Genomic DNA, 14,893 nt, shown 5'->3' on the forward strand with positions numbered 1-14,893 from the left:
TAAGGATAAAGTCACAGGTAAAGACAGAAAACGAGAGTAGAAAAGTTTTCCGGGCTATGAGGCCGTGGTCTGTTGGTTGTGAGACCAAACGTTTCGTTCACCTGCACCAGCAATAGACACCACTGAAGATGTTCACCGCAGCAGTGAACGAAACGTTTGGTCTCACAACCAACAGACCACGGCCTCATAGCCCGGAAAACTTTTCTACTATTGACGCCGGCCGTGAAAGCCTACACTCCAACAGAAAACGAGATTTAAAAACTCGAATATAATATGCAAATTATGTAGTGATAAGGAGACACTCAGGAAAAAGTGACAACAAACTTAAACAATGGAGAATAATTGAATCGCTCCATGCAGAAAGGGCTTCAGTCACAAATTTTGAAAAAACGAGATATCGATGGAAATCATATCTTTATGGATGGTTCCATCAGCCTGTGCAGAAAGATATTCAGTCCAATGCTTGGAAAGACAGAAACTGAAGCGTCAGGCTCAGAGTTCTATGCAGAAAGGAATACAAAGTACAGGCTGTTTTCCTTAGTTTTCTCAAAACCAGGTCTAATGGACTGAAGCCCTTTCTGCATGGAGCGATTCAATTATTGCAGAGTAATATGATTTAAAGAAAACAGTTGTTATGGAAATATTTAACGTACAGAATGAAGAATTAACTATGAAAATTCGCGTATAAATTCGAAAATTTCAATAACTTCACATATTTAAAATCAGAAATAAATCCAAACGGAAAAATTCAAGATGAAATTAGTGAATGGATACAGGAAAGTTCAAATCTATGAGATATGAATAAGCGATTAATTTTGGAATAAAGATATGTCCATGAAGAGCAACATAACAATGTAAGAAACATATTTCAAACTTTTCTTAACCTACCCAGAAACATGGATATAAACTAAGATAGATCTATGTAGACTCCAGTCTTCAGGGATTATGGTTTTACGTGAAATATTAAAAAAACACAAAAAAGAAACCGAATAAGCAATGACAACATCGCAGCACTCTGGACATTGAAAAATTAGCCACAAACTTAGAAATAATATGCTCAAATGTTTCGGACATATAAAAATAGAGGAAAATACAAAATTACTAAAAAAATGTTAAATCTAAAGGCGAAAAGGAAGCGGTCAAGAGAAAGAACATGGGAGATATAGTTAAACAAAATTAAGAGAAATCTGTAGGAAAAAAAGATATGAATGGGAAGAAATATTCAAAGGCATAGCCTGGAAGGATAGAGGCAATTGGAGGCATATTTGGAATCAATCTTCCGAAAGCAGTTACAAGATAAGAGAATGGTGGTGGTGGTAGTGGTGGTGGTGGTGGTGGTGGTGGTGGTGGTGGTGGTGGTGACGATAATGAGGTTGATAATGATAATAATAATAATAATGATAATAATAATAATAATAATAATAATAATAATAATAATAATAATAATAATAATGATAATGGTGATGACGGCATATCAAAATGTGTCACAAATGAACATTTTGCGGAGAACAGAGAGTTAGTCTGTAAGTCCGGACGGGGATTGATCGTTTTTCTTTAATAATGCATAAATTATGTTAGTGAAAGAGCAAGATCGTTTTACGCCGGTTGACTCTTCACGTTCCACATTCCACAATAATTGCGGAAATGCGTGGTATTATACATTCCATAATTATAATCATGATCCACAATGTTGCAGTTTTGATGAGTGGTTTATGGGCATATGCCAGACAGAGTGTGGCTCTCTTGGGTCAGAAGATCTGAGAATATGGCTCGAGGAAGCTATCGGACAGCTGGGGTGGAAGTGGTTGCTTTTATGATGGGGTGGATGTGGCGATAACTTCCGCCACGCTAAAACTCTGCGGGTACCCGACTCGGCGGTCAGTCATCCCCTGCAGGGTGGCTGTGATTTACTGCGTTGCTATAATGAAATCGTCATTGTTCTTATCTATCGCATTAAACCGAGCGCCTGGCGTATCTGCCACCCAATTGACATCTGCCATCTTGTTTCACGCTTCAGTGTTAAGTATAACGGTATAGTATCTGGCCACAAAATGACCTAAATACATTCATTAGTTCCTTTGCATATGGTTCATAGATTACAAGGTTAATGTGGAAGGCATAAAGTGTTTTATCAACAGTAATCTCACTAGAGGTTTTGATTTATCTAGAGAAAATCAAAACTCGAGTGGGATTTAATCGACTATTACACGATTAGAAGAAAGTATATAAAGATTAGAAGTAACGAAATAGGCTACTCCGATACAATAAAATATTAATTGACTTACGAAAATACAACTATCTTCAAATGTATTATTGTACCATGTCAATATCACGAATATTACGCTAGATGGCAGTAGTGTGTTATGATTAGCTATTTTCTTGGTATCATGGAATCTTCATTGAACTCTGTGGGCGGTTACTAGTTAAGAAGGCTTTGTTGATTCAGTTTAATTTTTATTAAAACAGTTGCATTCCACTTCAATTATCCAGATCCCAGTAATCAACGAAACTTGACAGATGATTTTCAATAAATTTTAGTATTAAACAATCTCTGATATGTGACTATCCATAATATCATATAGCAGAAGCTATAACATAACCTAAATAATATAAATAAATGTTAGAAAAGTTTTAATTATGGATGATGTAATAAACAAGAAAAGGTTTAATTAACGATTATGAAATAAAAAATAAACATGAATAATTTTAAAAGGAACAATTATTGAAAGTGCATTTTCAAATTTGAATGTTTTAGTGGTTGGTGGTTCAGTTGATGTTATATTGGACGTGTGCCTAAAAGAAGTGGAACTCGTTGATGTACATGGTGTATTCCTCAACTTATTCAGGATTTCCGAATGGTGCTCTTCATTTATTTGTAAATAGGATTTCAGGGAAGATGCACAGCTATGACCAGTGATCTTTATTAATTATTGTTCTTGTATACCAATGCGAGTCATATTTGAAACTGCTGTGCATCGACTGGAGTGGTTTGTAATTTTCTGTTTTTTCTTTTTTTGACATCCAGACCAGTGCAGTTTGAAATGTTGGCAAACAAAGAAACAAATACTAGGGTAGTGATAAAATAAACAAATGCTAGGGAAGCGATAAAATTAAACAAATTCTAGGGACGCGATAAAATTGTGCGATAAGCAGCCATGATTGGTTGAAAGACGTCCTTTCGTACCGTTTTATTGGTCAAAAGTAATATGACGTAATAAAAGTGTAATAGTCTACATAATTCTATTAAAAGAATTGTTACTATATCATTACTACTATTATTATTATTATTATTATTATTATTATTATTATTATTATTATTATCATCATCATCATTACCATTGTCATTATCATTATTATTATTATTATTATTATTATTATTATTTTACTTGAAAATAATGATAGGCCCTAATTTAAAATTTACAAAAAAGCTTCAGACTTTAATACATTTAACTATCGTGACTTAAAACAAAATCATTGCATTTCGAAAACATGAGCCCATTATACAGGGTTTTCATTTCAAAACTTCCCAGTCTAAATAACTAATTATTTAAATTGAATTCAATTTAGATATTGAGGGGCAAGTCTGAAACCAGGCTTAATTGAATTTTAGATTTCATACCCCACCCCCAGTATTAATTATTATTATTATTATTATTATTATTAATTTATTATTAATTGTATTTATTATCATTCTGTTTATTATTAATTGGCATTATTGAGTGTAATTAGTTACCACTGCCATCGGGTATTTACCCATTTGCAGTGTGAATACACACACACACACACACACACCGGTATATAAAATAATAGTACAGAGGATTCAATTACACTACAGTTAGATATTAATAATATAGCCTATATAAGTGGAGCATTAAAAATGAGTCGCCTTTTAACAAACAATTCCCTCTAACGTCATATACTCGAAATAAATCCTCTTTGGAAAATTACTATACAATGAGCAATCAGTGCCTAAAATAATTATATAGTATAAAATAAATGAAAATGACATACATTTTAAACTTATAATTCATAATTCTAAAAATTTTAAACATATTTATCCATTGATCACACTTTAGAATTATTTTGTACGCACTAAATTGAAATATGCTTCTAATTTGGTCTCCAGTAACCAAAATTCACAGAAATTAAATTGAAATTATTTCAAAATGGTTTTCAAGATTCCTATATTTTAAAAGGCATCGTCTATTAGCTTTTCGAAATATAATAATTGCAAATTGAATTTAAATTAAAATTACTTACAAATCGTAGAATTATTTTTGCATAATTGTTTATTTTCAAAGTGATCAATAATTTAGTAGATCATACCGATCTTTTAACTTTGTGGTTTTGATTCTTCATTCTTGAATATACTCTTTTAACACTTATATAATTACTGATGAACGGTTAAGTTATTTGATACTTTGTGTTACCTGATTGACTAGTTTCAATGTTGTTTGCATCATGCTCTGAATCCTAGTCGGAACTAGACAATCAGGAAACATAACACCAAATTTATAATGTTAACACAGTAAAGTAATTATTATTTATTAAATAATTTAATAGTTCATCAGTTATCTTTTAACTCAAATTCAATGTAAGGCAAGAATATCTCATTTAAGAATCTGTCAATTGTTATATTTTATGACTCCAAACATATTATACAATCAAAATTCAGATTTGTTGAGATTATTTTCAATTAAGATATGCAAAATTTGTAATTTATATTTCAGCTTTTCCATTATATAGTATAAGATGATATTACTAAACGCTTCTAAAATGATAGACTTACACTTTCATTCTTAACTTAATTTGTGCGGGTGTGTGTGTGTATAAATGTATATATATATATATATATATATATATATATATATATATATATATACGTGTGTGTGTGTCTCATTCAGTTTTGTGTGTACAATTTTAGTGTACTTTGTAAATTTGTATAGTGTTTTTTGTAACGCAGTTTACTCCTGGTTGAGTGTTAGAGAAGGCCGTATGGCCTTAACTCTGCCAGATTAAATAAACCACTATTACTATTACTATTATTATTATTGTTATTATTATTATTATTATTATTATTATTATTATTATTATTATTACATAATATGTTTATATATACTTTCTGTATGTTACAAATTAATTTGGAATATTGTCATTTTAATTGTTTGTTAAGTATTGCATTAATAATGATCCTTCCCGGTCTGTCCCTTCCTCTCTCCCTCCCTGCTTCCCTCCCTCACATTTCTTTCTCCTCCTCTTGTTTTCTCTCACTCTTTCTATTTGTAATTGTATTTTCTATATAACGTACCATATGTAGCTACTGTAATACGAGCTTTTACTCTGTTGTAGTACAGATTTTAAATAAATAAGTTCTAAATAATAAACAAATAAGTAAATAAATTAATTGTTTAGATAATCCTTAGTAAAAGCAGGGATCGATTCCAAGTCCTCTGTATTTATAATAAATAGATGTCATTTGAATTACAATAAACGTTATTGAGAAATCATAATTATTCATTTAACATCTTTCCTCAGATACAGAGACCATTTAGAACCATTGAGTCGGTTATAATGAGGGAAAGAAGAATAAAAAAATAAACTTGGACACAAGTGGTATGTGCGCCACAGTTTAACGAACACAAATAGCTGTTGAGGTGTGATGACAACTTCGTCTCCCAGTCCATTCTCATCCGTCTACAATGGTACCGTTCCTTCGCATTATTGAAATTCCCATTTTTAATTTCAGTCTTCCTCAATGCCTCGCTTTCAACTTTTTTCTCGCTACCAACAGTTCATTTGTCTCCTATCCCTTATTAATCTTCATTCAATTCAGTGGCGTCTCGTAGAATATTCCAGACAAAAACCGATTGTTCTACATGCGAACATTTTATGGAAAATAGACTTCCAAACTAGGATTTCCTGTCAATAACCATTTAAGAAGTAATCGCTAATCGGTATGAATATTTTGAAATAACGTAGCACGAAATTCAGAATAAACCAGTTTTAGTAAGATATCTGTATTTGAGTTAAATTCAATATTTCCTCATTACTGAGAAAGCCAGTTCAATACAGGTTCAGGATATTTCAGAATAATTAATTCGTTTTCAGATGTGATAAAAGACACGGAATGAAACGTGTTTTCGTAATAAAATAATGTCCTCAAATACTTCTTGTATCGAGATATAACGATATGAAAGAAATGAAGTTTTAAAATAATCTCAGAGCGAAGAATAACTGGCCACTATCTCGAAGACGTTCATGAAGCTTGTCTGATATTTGTGTGACAAGATGTTGCTTCGTATAAATTCGTAGTACCTCATTAGCACTACCATAACCTGCTCCATATATCATATACATGTCTGCTGATTCAAAATTTGTAAACCGATACATTTTTAATGATTTGAAATATTTATAAACAAGGTCCGCGCCGAATTAGCTCTGTGGTAGCGCGTCTGTTTCCAGACTAGCCGGACCGGGTTCGATTCCCGGCAAAGTCAGAAATTTTTGTGTAAAATTTCTACCCCGGGACAAGGAGAGGTGGCGATACACAACTTCTAATCACTAGAATAGACCTGGGTACTACTAACTCGATTGAGTCACTGCAAACCACCCTTAACTCCCAACTCCACCTTCCCGGCTGAGATAGTTACGTTTTAGTGCGATATGAGCGGACATAGTGCTGCTTATGATTAGATTTTCTCCGGAGCGGTTGTTTGCGCACTTTCAATCGGAGACCTCCGGATTACCTCCGATTGATGTCGGGCAGGTTGTATATGTGCTGTGGCGCAGACATACACTTTCCGCTGAGCATTCCTTTAATCGGATCAGGTAGTGACTCGAGTCCGCTGACGTCCGCGTATCTTTTAAAATAAGTTGTAATTTGTTGTTGTTTATTCTCTCTTTTATATTAATCTCTCTCTCTTTCTTCGGGTCTTTTTTTCTTGTTTTGCTTGATGTGCTACGTTAGCTGACACATTTTTTTCTAGTTTTGAAATTCATAGTATATGTGGAAAGGCGTATTAGTATTATGTCATTGATCAAATTAATAACATTCAATCTAACTGCAAAACTAACGCAGAAGTAAAGCTTTTCAGTAGCTAATGTAAACATTTATACTGTAGTTCTCCTAGAAACTTTCGTTTAATCGCAAACAGTGTTTGTCAATTATTATTCTAATCGGTTTAGTTTAATGTAAAATATATCAAGGGAGTTTCAGAATGGAACAAAAGAAACGTGGGCTATCAATGGGTTAAAGTTTACTGTCCAACATAATTGATTCAGATTCTTCACCGGACAGGATTGTGATTATTGTGTTAAAGGGTGTCAGTATTTGAACTGCCTCTTCTAAAACGCGCCACTCTTTCTCTGCAATAAAAATATAAGCGAATATCAACTTAAGGATAATTGTAATTATATTATTACCACATGTTTCTTTAGTTTCATTGAGAAACTCAATATTGTAATCCAAACAGTAAAATATAACTCAAGTTGTCTAAACAGCAAAATATAACTTAAGTCGTCTTTTAAATATTTCTTACGTTTTTTATTGCCTCGAAAGTTACGTTTTAGAAAAATTTCAAGACTTTTTCCTATACTGTGGGCCTTTGGGAACAATAACACTAAAACAATTTAAAAATAAATAGTATCAAATGTTTTGCGTAATTGTTTTCATCAAGTTCGCGATTGTGCGATAGCTTCAAATGGTCTAACAAATTCGAAATTCCACCACCCTTAGAGTAAATTCGCCCACAAAGTTTACAGTGTGAGACTTTATTATTACCTTCAACTAAATTAAAGAATTTCCGTTAGACGGATATCCGATATGGTGCCATTTTATTCCACTCACAACTACCGTCAGTCCGTACGCGCCGGTCGTCCTTGAGCTAACTGTCGCTTCTCTCCGAACCACCGCATCCCTCCGTATGTCCCCTGTTCTACCTACGGTAGTACCAGAGATCACCGGTGGAGAGCTTTATTCGTAATCTCCGATTCCTCCGCGGTAGTAGTCACTCCGATGAGCAGCACTGAGCGGACAGGAAGCTAGTGACGGATTGTATCAGGCTTTTACGAACTTTCGGCTCTCGCTGGTAGTCTAAAATCCACCACTGACGTATAGATCCTTACTCTGCGTTTGTTTACAAGGAGGTGTAAGTGAAAAGGTCATGGACGGGGGTTTCTCCAACCTTTCCCCTCTTACGCTCAGGGCTGCACTAGATTGTGCACCAATATGCCTCAGTTAAATCTCAACCTCTCCGCAGTTCATATGAAGCGAAGACATGTCACTGTGATAGTGATTCGTCCGTCGGAAGGCGACCCACTTGGTGGTATTCGACAAGAGTGCCTACACCGGGTTTCCCCTTCTCCCTTATTCAGCTTCATCATCATTCTCACTCATTTCCTAGACTAAATTTACACGGACACTTACACACACATACTCACTCTATTACACGACATCTCTCTTCACAGATACACACCACGCACAGGTTGACCGCCGAAATGGTGTGCAACTTGAAAATTGGTCACAGTTTTACTATCTGTTCGCAATATTCGGAACCCAAATCACGTAAGTAAAGTGGGTAGACACTGGATGCATACACACAGATCTGACAGACGTTATTTTGTGATAGGCTTATACAGTGTCAAAGCCAGTCGCAACTAATCGATACGAATACATGAAGACTTTGTCAGCTATGGAGCCCGAATTTATTTAATAATTTATTTCCTACAATTTATAATGCTAAGATGCCATACAGTGTTGTATCCAACTCGTGGATAATCTTATTATGACACTCGTGAAAATTGTCGAACATTCACTCATGCCATAATCATCAAGATTATCCACTTGTTGCATAAATAACTAATCCAACACTGTTCGCTTTGGTAATGCTATTTATGTACTTCCAATAAAATTTACTCGTATTACCTAACCTAGAACAAAATCAGAATTGACGTAACACTTGAACAAATTACTAATTGTCGATTGAGCTAATGAGATTAGTCAATTGAGCAAATTTAAGATATACGGAAAACGTACTCACCTTTATCCTTGTGTAAGACGTCACAACGAGGTACTATCATTCTCCGATGTACATCTATTTGGCAGTCCATAATCTTGTTCGCTCGATCACGAAAAGGATGTGGGGCGAGCTTGAGTGGCTGTAAATAGAAAGCGAGGCTTGATTCTTTGTCACGATAATTATTACATTTAAAATCACATTTGTCACAATTATTATATTTAAAATCACATTGCTTCTTGTAACTATATTCAAAATAACATGTTCACCAGAATTTGATCGGTACGTCTTGATGGAATTTGTGCTTAAAATCGATAAATCATTAGCTTTATATACTGTAATAAGTTTATCTCTCCCGTAGCACAATCATCCCACTTTTAAAAATATATATTTTTATTAAGTCCAGGGAAAAACTGGATAAAGCGGACCGCACAGTAGGCCATACCGAGTTAAGTGAAGCAAAAAACAATCGAAATGTTGGCAGTAAAATTCGCGACTATATTCTTTAAGAATTGACTGTGCTAGTCAAGTGCAAGATTTACGGAGTATAACGGCTGTCTCTTGAATGCACTAAAACAAATTACAGTTTTAGTAAGATATTGTATCAGTCTTTTTGCATCATTTACTATGTTAAACTAATTTTTATTACGAATATTTTCAATTTTTATTTGTATGTTCAGTTGTTTTTTTATGTCATATTCATTCTGTCACTCGTTATTACAGTAGATTAATTGCAATGATGCCTGATGGCCTTAACTCCACAAAATAAATAAATAAATAAACATACCGTCACGAGAATTACAACGCAATTTTTGTAAATATACAATAATGTCGATATATTCCTAGTTTGAAACTTTTAGCACATTCTAATATACACTCCTAAATAATTTCGTAAGAAAATAAGAAACTTCACTGGTTCGAAAATCAGACTGACTTCCATCCCGAATGTGAAAGCACACTCAGCAACCGGCCGGTAGTCCACATTAATGTTGTTCGTTTCGATTACACACACGAACTGAACTCAAGGAGCAGGGTTGTCAGACTTCCATATGTCACGAGATAATGATACGTGTTAATATGTTTATTTAATTTGTAAAAAAACGTCCAATTTATTGAAAAACTCAAAAGGAATAAATTATTCCTTATCAGCTTCACTAATGATAAGTATAAATATCAGAATGGTAAGAACAGAAAAACAGTGTCAACATTTAGGGCAAAATAATTTTTTCTGAGAAAAGTATTCATTTGGGACTAATATAGTATAAGAGCTTTTGTTCTACTCTATACAAGGAATTCATTATTTCATTACTTGTCTGAAGCACCTCGACAACAATTATAATATTGATTACCATTGCTCTTCCATATTTATTCCTAACAGCAACAGAACCAGTTTCCTCATACCTCCTGATTTCACCCCCTTAATTACGAATGGGACATGGGCATTCTCGTAATGCTTAAGTGTTCTAAATTGTCCCAGAGTTTTGGAAAAACTCCTACTGCTTTTATAATAGCATTGAATCAACCGTATCCTAACGTTCAATGATAGATTCATGGCTTGAAACTTCAAAATTATTGTAGGAGTGCCAATGCAATCATTAATGTTTCATTCAACAAAAGAATCACTATGTAAACGGGTAAAGTAACAAACAGAAACGCCATTCTTTACCTAATACATTGATGTTTGTTTATAATATTAATTACATGTAGTAAGAATTAGGAAAGAGAGTAAGATATAACGAAACGTAATCATAGCGATTACATATCAGGCTTGAAGGTCTAATCTATGACGATTATTTATAATGCTCATATGAATATGGACGGTGGAAGTGTATTTATTTATTATTACAAAAATTGCCCCCCATTGAGGTAGCCCTTACGGACTCAGTATATCCTCAAAAAAATTAATATACATATACATGATCCAGGAAAGAATTTTTTGATAAAAAATGAATGGGGTCTCATCAGGAACAAATAAAGCTTGATAGTTATTAAATTTAAAAACAATAAACACAGGAAAGAGCATGAAAAATTACAATAGCTATTAAACTGACACCATGGGATTAATCAGAGTGAATAGGTCATGTTGTATGTAACAAAAAAGTGCAATACCATATTGGTGTAAAGTCCATAGTTTTCTCAGAAAAAAAATATTTTTCCCAAATGTTTAACACATTCTTATTCGATAACTATTGCGAGTAGCCTCGCGATTTTTGTTCATATCGATAGAAAATCTAATAAAGAATCATTTATCCCTCTGGCGTATTTCAATAATGTGGACGGTGTTCGTGTAAATTTAATTTTAAAACCACTAATTTGAATCCAATGGCCGACCTGTTTGCAACATTGTAGCTAAAAAGAGAGATAGGAGATAGTCCGCTAAAACAGACAGACCTAAGTTCGTTGACCTCTTAGATCTATTTTACGAGAAGAACAGTATGTTAGCAACAATGTTTAAAAACTGCTGAAGCTTTCAACTCAGTTTTCTAATGAACCATGGATTTAATCACAAAACTTAATTAGATTTTCTATTCATTTAAGGCGATGCGCTACTGAAATTTCTAAAATCCACAACTTTTGAGCTAGAGTGTTGAAATTTTTACTGAGTATGTATATCAATATCATAATCACATATTATAAAGTTCAATCTTTTCTCATGAACACTTTAAAAATTGAATTTATTTTGTTTTTCTTAATTTTCTTATTTCTAAATATATATATTATTTTAATCTATTTTTTAATGTAACACTGCATATTGTAAAATGGAGCATTAGTAATGCCACGCTTTGATTTGTTCGTTTTTTAAATATACTTTATTCAAAGTTTAAACTTTAATAAAACATAATACTGCTTTACGTATAATTCTCTAGCAATAAAACTACTGTATGCTGAATACAGCCAATCAAATAACTCCATGTCACAACAGAGATATTAATGAATAAGTGCCAAGTTTCATGACTCTAGCTTTAACCACTGAGAAATAAAATTATTAATACTTGTCGTTGAAAATTAAATTTAAAGTTTTGGTTACACACAATTCCTACATTAACACAACTCCTACCAATTATATAAAAGTATACTTCTAATTAAGATATTGAGATAAAAATTTCATGAACCCGTACATTTTTTGCGCGAATATAAAAAACAAAAAATTTGTGAAAATTTGACTATTTTCAGCAGCGCACCGGCTTGTGTACGCTATCGTCTCTTTCAATCTGCAGAATTACTTCACTTCCACCCTGTATGTAACAGCACCGGTAGCTTATTTCGCTGTCATTAACTGAATAAAATATAAGTTTTGCTTCATTTTTATAGTTAGGAAGGAGAATTTAAGTTGTGGCAATCAAATTACACCCCTGACTTGCGTGCGTGTAAGAGTTGCATGCTGCAATTGCACGCATTAAAGTCGTAACATCCCTCTGAAGACCGAGAGATTTATATTATAAACCTTTATGGTGTAACTTACGGTAGATATAAAAGTGTTATGCCATAATAAATCCATCCAATATGCTTCGTGTACTGAATGTTGGGATGTAATAGCGATTCTTATTTTATTAGAGGTTTTCTGGATAATGGGTGGCAAAGGTTAATTTATAACGTATGCGGAAAACAGATTCAAGAAACATTGTTTCAATAATCACTGGTTGGCATCAGTTTCCTTCCTGTTAAAATTATTTGTGGTCTTTATGAATTCTGCAAAACTGAATTGGAATACCATAGCAGAATTCTTATATCGCCCACAATTTTTAGAGGGAGATAAACTTAAATGCAATTTAGTGCGACATAATTTATACCATTCTACTTTATTTCTTTTTATGCGAAACGATTACATGATTGTACCAATTATACACTGCTTATTATAGAACTTAACAGTTTTAAATTTTTTAATTTAAATTCCAAGTTTCAATCTACGGGAAAAGGATGCGAAAGTCTCATTTTATAAGAAGCAGCAGTCGTACATTGCTAACTATTTTCCAATGGATAGGATTCTAGTTTACTGCGAAGATGTATATCTGCTGATGGAGTAAATTAAAGTTGTCTTGATAATCCATGTTGAATCTTTCGTACACTACTTTTAACACTTGAATATAAATAACTGATTAAATGGTGATCTTACTCGTGTTAATTATGTAAGCATGTGTGGCTTACAGCTGTTTCGGTGCTACTTGACACTATACCCAGAGCCTACTAGATCTTGGCGCTATCTCAACTTCGCTGCCTGTTGTGTGGGTGCGTTCGTGTGATGAAGAGTTGTGTCAAATAGTGTGTGTGTTCTGAAATTGATCTGTGTATTGAGAACTTGATTAGGGTGTGTTTTAGTGTGTCTGTATATTTCATATTGTTCCAGTGTGTTAAGTTTTTGGTTTTTGGGTTGTATGTGTAGGATTTCCATGTCTGTATTTATGTTATTGTATGTGTGGTTAGCATTAGTTATGTGTTCGGCTCTGAGGATGGTGTCAAGTAGCACCGAAACAGCTGTAAGCCACACATGCTTACATAATTAACACGAGTAAGATCGCCATTTAATCAATTATTTAAATTAAAGTTGATTTTATTGCTAAGAGTGGAGGCTCTTCATCGACTCATTTAAAGCTAGTCTCAGGACATTATTACCGCACAATGGAATAAAACATCCTCCTGTACCCTTGCTCATAAACATAATATGATAATATTAAAAGGCTGCTAGATCAAATAAAATATAATACGAGAAATGCCAATGGAAGTTATGTGTCGACGTGAAAGTTGCTATAGTGTTTACTGGACTGATTAGAGGTTACACAAAATATTGTTGCATCCATTGTCAATGGAAAAGACGATCGATAGACAAACCCTATCGTGTAAAGAATTGTCATTCCGAGAAGAAACAATTTTGAATCAGAAAATTGTGGTATCTCCACCTTGAATCCATCGTATTAAAGTCTTCTTATCACCACTGCATATAAAATCATTATTAATAATGTTATTTGTGAAGGTCATGAGAAAAATAAGTAAACGATTTTCCTAAGACTGAAATTTCCAGTAAGGCCTAGATAAAAGAAGGTATATTTGTTGGTCCTTCGATATACTAAATATTTCAAGAACCCTAGTTTAGATTCAAATTGAACGCGTTTGAAAAACATTTTGGGTTACCTGCGAAATATACAGCAACTTCTTTGGGAATAAAAACATAACACAACTACAGAGAGACTGCGGATGAGTTATTTCTTCCTGTCATGGATGGGCTGCTGTATGGTTTTGAAGTTGCATTTTCTGCACAGCCATTTGGATTTTTTTTCCTCAAAATATAGGATGTCTGTGACGGGCATAGAGAAAAACTATCAATATATTTCGCGAATGGAAAAAAGGTATAGTGGCAAATGTAAATTGTTCCGTGAGCATTTCAAACACGTTACAATGAACATATCACAGCCATAACCAAACCACACAACAATTCAGCCTAAACAGAACACGTCACAAACTTCAATCAGAACTACAGCAACATAAACACAGAAATGAAAATATTACATATTCAACCAAAAAACCAGAAACTCGATACTCTGAGAAAAATATTAAATTTATATACACACAAAAACACAGCCACAATACATCCTAAATACTCAATTGAATTTCAGAACACACGCTCTTTCCGATACGCTCATGAACAAACCGAGTCCCTACCACGCTGTAGCGGAGAACTGAGAAATATATTCCCAAATTGAAGCAGCAGAAAGCCGCCATTTGTTTGTTAGAAAACGCGCGGGATTTCGAAACCGCGATTTGAATACGTGTTCTATTGCGTATCCGAAAGCTAAATGTTTTTGTTTAAAGGAACAATACTTCCTTTGCGATATATCTTTAATAACGTGTGTCTCCTGTCAGCAGAGTTGCTAGGTTTTCTGCGA

Source organism: Periplaneta americana, chromosome 5, assembly GCF_040183065.1.
Source record: "Periplaneta americana isolate PAMFEO1 chromosome 5, P.americana_PAMFEO1_priV1, whole genome shotgun sequence".
Classification (NCBI taxonomy): Eukaryota; Metazoa; Arthropoda; class Insecta; order Blattodea; family Blattidae; genus Periplaneta; species Periplaneta americana.